Source organism: Echinops telfairi, unplaced genomic scaffold (genome assembly GCF_000313985.2).
Source record: "Echinops telfairi isolate 266 unplaced genomic scaffold, ASM31398v2 ScPeMD7_5592;HRSCAF=6446, whole genome shotgun sequence".
Taxonomy (NCBI): Eukaryota; Metazoa; Chordata; class Mammalia; order Afrosoricida; family Tenrecidae; genus Echinops; species Echinops telfairi.
In genome coordinates, this window is record NW_022109491.1 from 46343249 (window position 1) to 46345544 (window position 2296).

The following is a 2296-nucleotide window of genomic DNA, read 5'->3' on the forward strand; positions in this document are numbered from 1 at the left end:
CCTGGGTTGGTTAACACTACTTCTTTGCCCCCCTCTCCCCGTCTCCCATACCCCCTCCCCCCCTGGAATCATCGGTCCTGTTGTTTTCTCCTCCAGATTGTTTTTCCAGCCTATCTTATCTAGATAGACCTGCAGAGATAATATTATGCACAAAAAACCAAGACAGCACCAAACAAAGGGGCACAGGAAAACAAAATGACAGCAACAAAAAAACCAATGACAAAAAAACACACCCCAAAACAACAAAAAAGAAGAAAAGCCTGTAAATAGTTCAAGGTCTGTTTGTTGACCTTTAGGAGTGTTTTCCGGTCAGGTCTGATGGGGTGCCACGCCCTGGCCCCAAAGTCTATTTTTGGTTCTCCCTCAGGACTTACTTGTTCTCCTCCCCTTGCTGTTCTATTGCACGCTCTTAGTGTTTTACCTCTGTGTGATGGGGTCAGATCGGGTACAAATCCCACACAGTGTCTCCAGTGTTGTCCTCTGTAGGGCTGTGGGTCAGTGTGGGATGTCGTGTCTCATAGTGGGGCCAGTCATATGGTCCTCTCTGTGCATTGCCTGCTCTGAGTGGGGTTATCATCCTCAGGATTTGGTGGGCCAGGATGTGCTCCAAACCCTTCCTCCCCCTTCATTTGCTTCCGCTTCTGTCTGGGTCTGATAGGTTGGCTCCTTTCCCCCACCAGAAGGTTTAATGTCATTCTCTGTGGCAAACACTTCTAAGGTGGGGGTCAGGCTGGTTCTGGTTGGGGCAGGCCTTATAGTCCAGTCTTTTCATGGATTCCTCCACATGTTACGTTGCCCTCCTGATTTGGTGCGTGATGGTAGGGTATGTATGCACATTCCATTTGTGGAGACACAACCAATATTCTCCCCCTGGGTGGGTTAGTGCCCTGTTCCCCCCATGTTATCATCCCAGTTTCTCCCCACGCCCATTCTCCCTCCTCCTTTTCCCTTCCCCTTCTTTATGATGGACTCACATGTACCTCCCTGGGTATGGTCTGACCTCCCCCCAACTACCTAGGCTTCCACCTGTGTATTGTGAGTAAAGTGTCTATTCTTTTTTTTTTTTTTGTCTATTCTTCTATTCCTGTTGTGCTGATTCTACTTACCTCAGGGGACTCATGTTATACTTGTCCTTTTGAGATTGGATTACCTCTCTTAACATGATTCCTTCCAACTCTTCCCATGAAACAACGTGTTTCATGTGATCATCTGTGCTTTTCAGTGCTGCATAGTACTCTATTATGTGTATGTGCCGAAGTGGGGAAAGAATTTTCAAAAGGAAGTCCACAGGAACAGTTCTACACTCGTAGGTTCACTATGTGTCAGAATTAACTCCCAGTGAACTTGGAGCTACTACTTAGCAGATAGCTTGCCATCTCTGCAGACACGCCCAGCAATCTGCTTCTGAAAAGCCACAGCCCTGACAACCCCGTGGAGCCTAGTGCTCCTCTCCACACCTGGGGTCGTCAGGAGTCGAAACAGACTCAATGGCAACTAACAACTAGCTATGGGTTCACATCTTATTTCTATGGGAAAGCACTGCTGTGTTCTTTGAATTCTCCTATTCTGCCTTAGCTACCACTTCACCTTGCCCCACGAGGTTCCCCAAATTGTTTTGAGCACCACTTTTATTTCCTAATCCCTGGGAGTTTATTCTTCCTTCCCAGGTAATCACACCATTTACTTTATACAGTCAGAATATGTGGGTTTGAGGTTCTGATACCTTAAACCAGGGGTGTCAAACTGGCAGTCCCCGAGGTAATTTTTTGTGGCTCGAGATGCTCTGAAATAGCAAAAATTGTTATGAAGAAAATAGCGCTTAGGGGAGATGGAGGCAATACCGTACACACAATTCCCTCTTTAACCCTTTAACTACTGAAGATGAGTAGACGCGTGGCCCAGTGCCTTTCCTGGGGGGCCGTGGACATGTATAAACGCGCTGACTCAGTTCCGGCGACGTTTGGAAGCGATATGTCTGCCACTCTCAGTGCCACGTAATGTGAACAGATCTCAATAGCGAAAAGATTAAAAGAGCACTCTGGGTTGTGCTGTTATGAATCATACCTAGTGGCCGCGCTAGTTAACATTTTTAGAGGAAAGCCATTACGATTGTGCATCACGTTTGTCAGCTGTCCAACATATTGTGTTTTTTATTAGTTACTTTGTTATATTTTCTGGTCACAACCTAAGAGGTAAGTGAAAACTAGTAGGAGGAAAGTGCTGGCAAGTTTCGTGTAAAACAGAATAATTTTAGTTTTATAAATATATTAAATAAAATAAATGTTTAAATAAAAGC